Raw genomic sequence first — 11,006 nt, 5'->3', positions numbered from 1 at the left:
CAAATGATTGGTCAAACTTAGTCTTTGTGACTCTTGACACGTAGTGTCAGTAATAACATACTTGAGTATGAAGCATATAATCACACACATGTGCTTAGAGACACACACTAGACATACATGCACTTCCCATGCAAGTTACATGGACAGATTCCCAATTTAACTCTGCTCAGCATGAAAACTGGATCACCACGCTCCTCCACTATTTCTAGATAGCTAATTAGATCAATTTCCAAGTGGGAAAACACCACATTATCCAGTAAATGACTCCATTTTTATTCTGTTCCTTTGGAAAAAGCCTTTGATTATTGTACTGATTTGCAAATTAACTCTTAAAAATGAAGACACAAACCTCTTCAGTTCCCTTGTTCCAAATAGGAGAAGCCAATCATTGCCTTGTTCCATTATCGTGTTTATAATTGAATAGGCATATCCATAACAATCACATAGGAGCAGCCTGAATGAATAGTTTTTCTTCATCCCATGACCAGTGAGGAAATTGGTAAGAGAAAAGGAATTCTGGCATAAAATCTGGAAACAAAACAAAACAAAAGGACTTTTCCTAGATCACTCCCATATTTTAAAAAGTAGCCACTTCTCAGACTTAATCTCTGAAGTGAAAACATTCATTCTACTTTCTAAAACAAGGAAGAGCACAGATGAGTTTAAATAGTAGAGCCGAAAACACTACACTTATTAATCAAATGTATAGGAACAGAATCAGAAAGGAAAAAAGATAGTTACATGTAATTGCTTCAATCTCAAATGAGATAATTAGAGATGAAGTCTCTTGGCGAGTCAGACAGATGCCAGAAAGAGAAAACAGATGAACAGGAGCTGGGCAAAGTAGTTTAGTTGGTGGTGTCCCTGTAGGCGGTTTCGCCGTAGCCCTGGAGTGGGAGAGGCCTGACGTCTCCACAAGCAGGTTCTCTGCACAAGGGTATGAGCAGAATGCGCAGCAAACTGCCAAACTGCACAGTGGGTCAAGAGGGAGTTGGACTCAGTTTTGGAAACAAAGAGAAAATGCACAGCTGCTCCCAAGATTTTAAAGTTGAGGATGAGGAGTTACTTTGCAAATGAACTGGTATTTCCTGGGTAAGCCTGCACTGAGTTTCTGTCTTCTCCAAGTCCCAAGTGTTTTACTATTTTTGCTTGAACTCTCAAGTCTACATAAACCTCATGTCTTCCCCTCCTATATCTAACAGCCAATGAGACCAAATCTCTTATTATTAAAATTTCCATTGCATTGCTTAGCATTGTTTTTTGTCCTCCTGACCCTGGTCAATCCTTGTAGGATTCTGAGGTACAGTCTAGAAATAGGGAGAAAAGGAAATATACTTTTATTGATAGCATAAATCTATACCTATATCTATATCTACATTTTATTCCCAAAATCACAACAAGCCTATAAGGTGGATAGCATTAGAATCATCATTTGCATCTAAGCAATAATGAAATGGGGGTGCAGAGAGGTTAAGTAACCTAACCAAAGCCGCTGACAAGTCTACACTAGAACAGATATTTACTCAGGAGGCAAGCTCTGTGCTAGGGAGGCAGGGCTGAGGACTGCCACTGCTTTATAGTTGGTGCTGTGAGCAGGAAGTTCCTGGTAATGGATCTCCAATAACTTGGAAAAGGTACATGAGACTTCAGCAAATTCAGCTTTCACTATGTGTGCTGGAGCTGATTATTGATAGCTAGAGAAAGAATCAAAAGTAAAAAGAGAATGGAGGCCTTCCTCCTAACAGCTTAAAATAGAAACAATATATAAACACATGTCTCATTAACGAAAGGCCAAAGCTGAAGCCATCTCCATGAGAACACGGCATAGAAGAATACGCCTATAGCTCAGATGTTACCGTCATTGGTGGTCAGACGTACGTGAAAACTTCTAAGGCTCTAAAGGAGTTCTTTATTATTATTATTTTTAATTTAAATGAGCTGAGAAACTGGTATGCACAAAGGTAGAGGCGAGAGCAAGGAGATCTTGTTGGAGATGGCAAAATACCTCCAAATTTATTGGAGAGGAGACGGAATGAGGATGCTGAGCAAAGAGATTAGTATGAAAGGGAGGAGCTGGCCATTAACTAGGTTGGAAAGACTGGGAATTACCTGAGTAGTTAAGCAAGGACTGAGGTAATGAAAAGTCTTCCTATTTAGGGATGACATCTGTTACATTTGGATGACTTCAAGGCAGGAGGTTGGGGATGGTTCCGAGGAGATGACCATAGAGATTTAGTGCGAGGTGAGGAGGGCCTGGGTTGGGGTTTGATGGACAGGATTAGCAGCCTGCACTGATGATGGATTGGGGAAGTTGGCAAAAGGTAATAAAAGGCTTTAAAATGACTCAACAACTAGGAGTCTGGTACCTGGGGTGATCATGGTGCCATGGAAGGTAACAGAACATTTGTAAGAGCTGGGGAAGGAGAGACGGTGATAAGAGGTGGCGAGGAGGGGGCAACTGTAATGGAAATAAAGGTGAAAACATAGTTCTACTAATTATTCTGTAAACAAAAATACGTTAGGTACAATATTTTTATAATCAGAATGTTCAATGTCTTAGTAATCTTTTAAAATTTATCTTGCTGATAAGGAAACAGAGCCAAGCCAGGGAGAGTATGGCTCCTTTGCCAAAGATTGTCCATCCAGCTGATCACGGGAGAAAGGGCATGGAACCTGATGTCCTGACTGTCCATTAGGAGCCTTGCACACTACAGCATTAAAGCCCCTACCTCCATCCCACTGCCTCAGGCTGCCTCTCCCCCAACTCTTTATTCAAAGGTTCTTTCCCCCACAGTCCCAAACTTTGCATTTCATTTCTCTAATGTATCAAAGAAAAGCCAGCTCTAAGAACCTGCAATATTCAGGTCTTTTTCCAATCTATGTCTACTTTCATTATTTCAAAAATACTCTTCGAGCATCTACTCTGTGCCATGTGAATATAACATGTTTGTGTGCCAATTAGAGTGACTCAATGTGCATCACGTGCTGCTATGTTGAGTCGGCTCTGTTTCCTGGTGATATTATGAATGAGTGATGTCCAGTGTCCTGGCCTCACAGCCCCACTCAGCTCCTGTAGACTCATGCCCAGGGCTTCTTTTATGGAGTCAGTCTATCTCATATGTGGTCTTCCTTTTTTCCTGCTGCCTTCTATTTTTGTCTTTTTCAGCATTATTGTCCTTTCCAAAGAAAGCTGCCCTCTCAAAGGAGGACAGCTTTCATTTTTTCATTTTTGCCTCCAGTGATGTTTCAGGCTTAATTTGCTCTAAGATCCACTTGTTCATTTTTATGGCTGTCCAGGGTATCTGTAGAGCCAATATCATATATTAAATGAATCAATGTATTTTTCCTATCAGCCTGTCCAACATCTTCATTGGTGTATAGTAATCGGTAATACGAGGGTGTGGATGATCTTAGCCTTAGTCTCTAATGATACATCTTTACTCTTGGTGAAATCAGTAGAAATCTTAGTGACTCAGAGAGTGGTTATTGATGATGCAGGAATAAAGGACACACTTGTGTGAGTCAGAGGGGTGAGATGCATGTACAAGTGCATCCATCACTGGAGGGGAAAACAGTGTGAGGAACAGCCAAGGTGGCTGATAGATGTTCTGGTCTGAGCATGTGGGTGTTTCCTTCTAACCTTCTAATAGCTTGTGTGAATTTTTCTGAGGAAAAAAGAAGTCATCAGCTATGTGAGATTGGGAAAGAGAGTACTGGAAGTTTGAGAAGGAAGAAAAGGTTGTGAAATATACTTTAGGCGAGTGAAAAAGTCTTCCCACTGCTCTTCCTCCTCTTGGTATCATCCATCTTAACAAAAAGGAACCTCAGGATAGACATACACTTGATCTTAGCACAAAGGCTGAGAAGCGATCTTCAGGATAGATATAGATGACAATATGATAAGCAGTCTTTAAAATAAAATGCCATGTGCATATATACTTATGTATAATTTTGAATAGTTTCAATTATACGATGTGTATATACATAGATAAATATGAAAATTGGTTCATTAAATATGATACTCATTAATTACAAAATGTTGAACTCAGGAATAAAGTACTCCTCAAACTATTTAAAAAATGAATTATATTTTTGGTGGTGCATGCATCGATTTTTAGATTCTTGTAATTGACTCCTACTCGTAAATGACTCTTTTTTTTTTTTTTTTTTTTAAATGCAGAGACCTTTGAAAGGTGCATCATCCAGACCAGTGGTTCTTAAACTTGAGCATGCAGCAGAATTACTTGGAGGGCTTACTAAAACACAGATTGCTGGGCTGCACTCCCAGAATCCTGACTTCGTATAGTTGGGTTTGGGTCTGAGAATCTGCATTTCTCACAAGTTTCCAGGTGACACTGATGCTGTTAGCCCAGGGACAACACTTGTGAACTGCTAACTTAGAGTCACAGACAGGATCTTATTGGTCTTCTGTTTGTAAAAAGCAATAGGGACTTAGGGAAAGAGATTAAGAAGATAGATAGGTCTAAACAGGGAACGAGAGGGAAAATAACATACTTGTTATTGTCTGGATGGGGACCTAGATTGTGAATCGCTTTCCATCTTCATTTCTTGCTTTATTCTTCAGTCACTGCCCTTTCTATCATTTCCTGGAAGAAATAAACTCTAATTAGAGTAGACCCTAGAGACAAGATAGGATTTCTTTTTGTTAGAAAATACTAAACACTCATGATAATAAGAGCCTTTTTTCTTGCTATTTCCAAGGTAGTTTCTAACATTTATGAATGTACAGACTATTATAGAAAGTGCTGTACTGATAGAGAAAGGAGCCATCATTTTAGCAGCCTACACCAGCTGCCATCTTATATATGACCGCTATTCCAGTTGTCTTGCAGGACGCAGGCTGTGGCCTTAAATTCCCCCACCACCTACTCTTCTCTCTTTTCTCCTGCTTGCCAACAGAGGCCTAAAAGGCCTCTCAGGGCTGTTCAAGCCATTTGTCAGGAGTCCATGCAATAAATATGCCACTTATCTCAGCCCATTACAAGAGCTTCTGCCAAAGGGCCATCAGCACGGCAGCTCCTTGGGCTTCTTATTTAATTTCAGCTCCCTCCACAACTTTATGTTTTGTTTAGAGTCAAGTATACAGTTCTCACATAATAAATGTTGACTGAGAACTTGACCAATGTCTGGAGTAACCCAAATGCGGATGTTTGTAATTTCACCATAGAAAATAGGAACTGAAGAAGGTAGGCTATTTCACAGACAATATCAAGAATCTGTTATGTAGATCAAATCATAAGGGAGCTTATTTTATAAATGTCTTACATGACAAAAATGCTACAAGATAATATATGTTCATTGTATTTATTAAAGCAAAACATTATGGTACCTGTAATACCATCACCTGTAAATGGATTCAGCTTTGGCTTTGCGACTAACCTTTCTGATACAGGCACACACACATACATGCACACATATGTGCATACATGCATAAATACACACAACTGTGATAAAACTAGATGTGCTTTTTTATGACCTGTTTTTTACTTAATTTATTGTGAACAGCTTTCCACATTTTAGATAAAATGGCCTCATTTTAACTTACTGCTTATGTAGTCTTTCACCAGAATGCACCCTAGTTTATTTCTCATTTAACGAGTCCCTCTATTGCTGGATATTTCCTCCTGACTTCTTACTTTTATGACAGTAATGCCACACTTAATCATGTTGTAGCAAAATTGTTAGCTCCATCTTTAGTAATTCCTTATTTTGAAACCTTTTTGGTTATACATTAATAATATTTGTTTTATATGTTGCCATGTTTCCCTGATTTGCCCTTTGCATTTCAATTCTATATGGATTGCTTTTAACCTTTAGATGTTTTAGATGTTTAGATTTGTACTTGGTCAGATCTATCAATGGTTTTCTTTATTGTTTTTATTTGTGGCATCACACCAAAGCAATATTTTATAACAGGGCTTTCCCAAAGTAAAATCTAAAACAAATATTTTGGTTATTCTAAATAAACTTGGTTATGGTTTTCCATTTATTGATTAGCTATTGCTTACCCCAGGGTTTATAATACATAATACAATTCCATCTTAGCTATGAATTGTTCCCTGAGATGACCCCAGGCCTTCCAATGAAGAGATGTGGAAGACGGCACATCTTTGGGTGAAGATACATATGTTAGCTCCAATTATGAGGGGACCTTAAAAAATAGGTTTTCTTCATGAGTGGTGATATACAATAGAGGTTAACATCTCCTTTTGAAGGCAAAAAGACCAGGATTCAAGAGCTGATTCTGCTATTTACTGGCTAACACTGGGTGAATTAACTGTGAGAGGACAATGACACTTGTCTTACAGGGTTGTTAGAATTCAATAATTTAATTCATGGAAAGCATCTCGCATGTTTGCTACGGGGTGGTAGAAGAGGGTAAATGGGGTCAAATATACGGTGATGGAAGGAGAACTAACTCTGGGGGGTGAATACTCAATTTGATATACGGATGATGCATTACAGAATTGTACATTTGAAACCTATGTAATTTTACTAACCATTGTCACCCTAATACATTTTAATTTTAAAAAAAAAGAAGTTACGTCCAAATTTCAAGTCTCTTAAATGTAGAGAGATCAATTAATTTTGCCATGCCATTACACAGAATGTTGAACAAAGTGAGGGGTCATTCCCAGCACTTGAGTCTGAACTCTGAAAGCAGAAAATTTTATGTTATTAATATCTATATTCCCAGAACCTCTCACAGGACTAACACATCTATTTGTCAAATGAATTAATAAATTTAAGTTATAAGTTCAACTATCTACAATGTTCATTTATGTTTTTCTTTATGAGTCATGAATTGAATATTTTGGCTAAATACATATTATCTTATCATTAGGAAGGGTATAGCTATTTAAATGGAATAATTTAATCTATTGTTTTGGAGAAGGGTTGAGCGATCATAGATAAATTTGGATAAAGAGATTGAGCTGAGAGCACCCTGTTCAACTACTGTTTGTTGAACTACAAAACAGAATAAATTAGAGCGCATTTGGGAGAACGTCATATGGTAGATAGTACATATGGGGTATAATTGATTGCAACACGGAATAGTAGTGTTTTTTTTGTGAGAAAATATGCAACAGTAAAAATACAATGATTTTATTCTTACAAGTATAAACATCAGAGTCTTAAGGGTTTCATTCATGTTAAGGCTATATGAATTCTATCTATCTATCTATCTATCCATCCTATCTAGTACTTTTTTAATCTCTCTCTCAATTTGTAATTGCTTTGTATCAGTGCCTTTATATTATGTGGACAGATAAGTTAATATTAGATTAGTGTAAAAGTAATTGAGGTGTTTGCAATTATTTTTGACCATTTAAACCCCAATTGCTTTTGCACCAAGCTAATAGATTTTTCTGTTTCCACTGAATGTCCAGTGTCATAGATGTATGATTGATATTGCTCAAAAGAATAGGTGGATCAAAGTAAATGAATTTAGATGAGAGTAATTAGTAAGTATGGAGGAATTATGAAGTGATATAAGGGGTCCAAAAAAAAAATAGGTCTAACATGCTGAACAACAAAATAGAAAGGTATTATAAGGTCAAAGGTGAATTAGTTACTCAGCATTTCTCAAGACCAGGCTGTGGTCCAGGCACTTGACTGAGTCTTGATGGAATATAAAGATGAACAATAGGTTCGTGTCACCAAAGACCTCACCAACCAGTAGAAAATAAAACATTTTATAAATTGTGAAATATTTAATTATAAAATTTGTTGACTGAGCCTTACAGTGCCCTTGCAACTTGAGTAAGGCAGGTATTATTAGGCACATAATGCGGAAAAGTAAAAAAGTGCACTGAGGTTCAGAGTATTTTCCTGAATCATGTAAATTAATTTTAAATCCCCAAACTAGGACCTTAAATTTTAATTCAATGCTAATAGAGAGTGTAAGTTTCTGTGAGACAATTGGCTTCAGCAGGAGATAAGGTTTGATTTGTCTCCCATGTGCTGCTCTCTATAAATAGTCAGCATCCCAGACAGCAGAACCCGAGAGTACCGATACTTAAGAAGCCATGAGACACAGGACATGCCTGGTGGATGCAGACTCGTGGCAGGGTGGATCTGGGATTCTGAGCAAAAAGCAAATAGCAAAAGAGAGGTAATCCAACAGGGAGGAGAATTCTGGCACCTAAAGGAAAACTTTCTTGTGGATCAAGAAGGACCATAGGAGAAGAGTAAAGGGATATTTTGCAAAACCCTCTTGTCTCCAAGCATATTTGCAATGGGCTGCAAATAAGACCATGTTCTCTGTGGGATGAATTAATGGAGGCTGCTCAGCTTTTCATTTATAGCCAGCATGATGTTAGGGTTAGTTTACCAAAATTTACTTAAATTTATTTATTTCAACATTGGAGTTTTAGTAATTTTTAAGATTTCTCTATTTAAAATACTAATAAAGTGAATTAGGAATTGTAGAAGGTATCATTTGAGTTCATGTTGATCCCTTTTTCAAAGAAAGCCTCTCTGCAGCCATGGAGTAGGCTTCCTACAGCCATGTTTTAGGCAAGCTTCTGTTCTGATGGCTACAGGTAATTAGACACAAATATATATGTATTTCCCAATGTGGCCAGGGAATCTGAGCAATCTACCTTTCCAGGGAATTTGGAATTGTGACTTGGGGATGATTGTTTTTTTCTCAGTATGTGAATAAAATGAGGGTGTTGAAATTGTGGGTAACTGAACAACCATCTTCTATGCACCAGAGTGCAGATAAAGAGAGATATTCAGAGAGAGAGAGGAGCAGAAAATGACAGATGGGACAGCCTACTGCCATTCTGGTTTTCAGAGTCATGTTACTACATCAACACGAGTATAGGACTGGGTAGAAATACACTATATTAAATATAATTAGATAGAACATGAGATGCAAAAGACAAAGAAATCCGAAAAGAGATGATTGACTAAATGAGAACCACAATTTAACACTGAAAGCGTATTTTGAACATAAAAGCTGGTCTCCAGCTATTCCAAGTCTACCGCTCCCTCCTAAGTCCTTTGACATCTCTACTCTCCTTCCCCACAAACGATCCCTACTTCTGGTGTTATCTTCTAGAAATTTTCTACGTAGATACGAACATTTTTACTCACCCACTCATTAAATACTTTTAAAATACTTACTATGTGCTAAACAAAAAAAATGAACAAGTCAGGAAAAATCCCATTCCTTAAATAATTTATATCCCAGTGAGAAGAGAAAGAAAATAAACTATATAAAATAATCAAGAAAATCATGAGACAGTGGTAAGCACTCTGCAAGGAATTAAAATAGGATGATGTAATATTGATGGGGTAGCTGCTTTTCATGGGGTGACCAGGGGGGTTCCCACTGGGTTGCTCTGAGAAGGTTACTTTTCAGCTGAGCTCTGGCTCAGCTGGTGGAAGTGGGTAGGGCTGGTGGAAGAGAATATTCTTGATAGCAGGGACTTCGGGTTTAGTGCAGTGGTTTACAAAGTGTGGTCCTGAGAGTTCTAAGCTATTCAGGAGATACACAAGGTCAAATCTATTATCATAATAATACTAAGATATTATTTAACTTTTTCACTGTGTTGACAATGGCACTGATGTTGCAAAAGCAAAGGTGGGCAAAACTGTGAAGACTTTAGCAAGAATCAGTCAGTGGTAGCAAACTATACTAGCAGTCATTTGTCGTGCGGGAGACCCTGCTCGCTGCGCCATTTGTCGTGCGCGGAGGCCTTCTCGCCGCGCCATCTTTCATGCGGGGCAGCCTGCGGGGTCTCTGCTCCTGCTCCCCACACAAGAACGCAGGATATGGTGAGGCCGAAAAGGAACACCCACGGAGCCATAGGTAGGGGAGCCATACCACCACGGTCTCACTGGAGGCTGGGCCCACCGGACGCCGACCTGCCGGCCGCTTTTCCGCGAACCGACCGACCGACTGACCGACCGACGACTCTTCTCCACTCTCTCCTCTGTTCCTCTCCTCGGCTCTCCTCTTCCGCTCTCCTCGGCCCTCCTCTTCCACTCTCCTCGGCTCTGCTCGGCTCTGCTCGGCTCCTCGGCAATAATCGGCAGTCCTCCGTAGTTGCCGCAGTTATACCAGTGGCCAATTGGCTAACCGGCCACAGCCCACGGCCAATCAGCCACAGCCGACGGCCATTCACCACCCGAGCCAGCACCCCTCCACGTGAGGCCGAGAGCCTGTAAACTACTCTCCGGGGCTCTGTCCCCACACATTGTATTATTTTTTTTTAACATTAAGCACACACAGTTTTTAAAAGGCTAATTTCACTGAACAATCTCTTTGTTAAAGCAGGACAATGTTTAATTTTATTATGTCTCACCCCTAGAGTACACATCTTTTTAATAGTCTGTGCGATGAAATGGGACATATACATAAATCACTTAGTTGCATACCAGAAAATGGTATTGAGGCAATGCCCCTAACTGACCTTGTAATTTAAAAAAGATATAGTCTTATAGAAAAATTGCAGCTACTAAATAAAGTAGTAATGACAAAATTAGAAAACCATTATTTTACCATTACTGATAAACTAATGGCTCTAGACATTGATCATTATCATCTACAAACTCACAGAAAAGAAATAGAACCAGATATTATGTGCATCCGAGGGAAGAACACACCACGACCTAGAAGGCAGTCTTGTCAAAAATAAAATAAATAAACCTTAATCTGATCAAGTTTCTAGATCAAACAACCAATATACAGGAACAACAGATGACAGGGGAACATGTTAAATGATACCATGACGATGCAATCAGCATCGTCAGGCTATGAGATATTCTATAGAACAAATAATCTAATTTTTACAATAAAAATTGCAAAAATAAGAAAAAAAAGAAAAAAGTGGGGAAGTAAAAGAGACAAGAAATTTTAACTAATTGCAATATGTGGATCTTTTTGGATTCTGAATTGGAAAATTCTTTATGACATACCGGGGGTGGCAAAAATATTGTGCACAAGTGGATACTTTGGTCAACGTTGCTCA

The 11,006-nt window shown here is 38.6% G+C and overlaps 1 long non-coding RNA gene across 1 annotated transcript in view; it reads right to left on the bottom strand.

Moving 5' to 3' along the window:
• Positions 1–354: 354 nt before the first annotated feature.
• Positions 355–11,006, bottom strand: part of LOC141571902 (uncharacterized) — a 49,252-nt gene continuing 38,600 nt past the window's right edge. The window contains exons 2-3 of the long non-coding RNA XR_012496950.1: positions 4,516–4,607; positions 355–528 (exon numbers count right to left, since the gene is read on the bottom strand). This is a non-coding gene — a long non-coding RNA (uncharacterized LOC141571902). The remainder of the gene's footprint in view (positions 529–4,515; positions 4,608–11,006) is intronic.

The sequence above is a fragment of the Rhinolophus sinicus genome, linkage group LG05 (genome assembly GCF_036562045.2).
Source record: "Rhinolophus sinicus isolate RSC01 linkage group LG05, ASM3656204v1, whole genome shotgun sequence".
In the NCBI taxonomy this organism is placed as follows: domain Eukaryota; kingdom Metazoa; phylum Chordata; class Mammalia; order Chiroptera; family Rhinolophidae; genus Rhinolophus; species Rhinolophus sinicus.
Note: the sequence above shows the minus strand (reverse complement) of the source record. Positions and strands in the feature narration are given on the sequence as shown.